Source organism: Magnolia sinica, chromosome 16 (genome assembly GCF_029962835.1).
Source record: "Magnolia sinica isolate HGM2019 chromosome 16, MsV1, whole genome shotgun sequence".
Taxonomy (NCBI): Eukaryota; Viridiplantae; Streptophyta; class Magnoliopsida; order Magnoliales; family Magnoliaceae; genus Magnolia; species Magnolia sinica.
In genome coordinates, this window is record NC_080588.1 from 5,870,777 (window position 1) to 5,871,595 (window position 819).

Genomic DNA, 819 nt, shown 5'->3' on the forward strand with positions numbered 1-819 from the left:
TATGTGTTCGAGTAAGGATCATTCCCAGATTTTTGAAAAGTGTTCATAGCATGAACTTGTTCAGAGAGAAGTTCTGGGAATGCTGCACCAGATGGACAAGACTGCATAGGATGGGCAGGACTGGAACATGTGGCATATGCCTCGACTTGAGCTGTTTGTGGTGGTCCATTATTCAATACCAGAGCATCAACTTTCTTTGTCAGGTTATCAAGCTTGGCACTTAGCTCTGGTATGACTCCTATCTCATATATACCACCTCTCTTTTGTTGTTGGGGACTTCTATCACCTCTATTTGAATAATCCCATTGCTGTTGGGAATTTTCGCACAAAGTTTCAAAGAAGTTCCACGCTTCGACATCACTTTTGGTCATGAATGACCCTCCACTAGTGGCATCAACCATGCGACGGTTCTGTGGTGTCAGACCGTCATAGAAGTATTGAACTTGTTGCCACTTCTCAAAACCATGGTGAGGACATTTAAGAAGCAAGTCCTTCCATCTTTCCCAACATTCATGAAAGTGCTCGCCCTCTTTTTGTGTGAAGTTAGTGATTTCTCTACGGAGGGCATTGGTTTTGTGAACGGGGAAGAACTTGTTTAAGAACTTCTTAGACAGTTGGTCCCATGTAGTGATAGATCCAACTTCTAGAGAATTCAACCATGCTTTCGCCTTATCCTTCAAAGAAAAAGGAAACAGGCGTAGGCGGATCGAATCGTCTGAGAAGTTTTGGAACTTAAAGGTGGAGCAAATGTTTAAGAATTCTTTCACATGATGATATGGGTCCTCTTTGTCCAATCCATAAAAGGATGGCAACAATTGT

The 819-nt window shown here is 42.4% G+C and overlaps 1 non-coding gene across 1 annotated transcript; it reads left to right on the forward strand.

Annotated features, from left to right (window-relative positions):
* The first annotated feature begins 459 nt into the window (after positions 1-459).
* On the forward strand, positions 460-566 carry LOC131229944 (small nucleolar RNA R71). The gene has a single exon (XR_009163679.1). It is a non-coding gene; the product is annotated as a small nucleolar RNA R71 (small nucleolar RNA).
* The last annotated feature ends 253 nt before the right edge of the window (positions 567-819 follow it).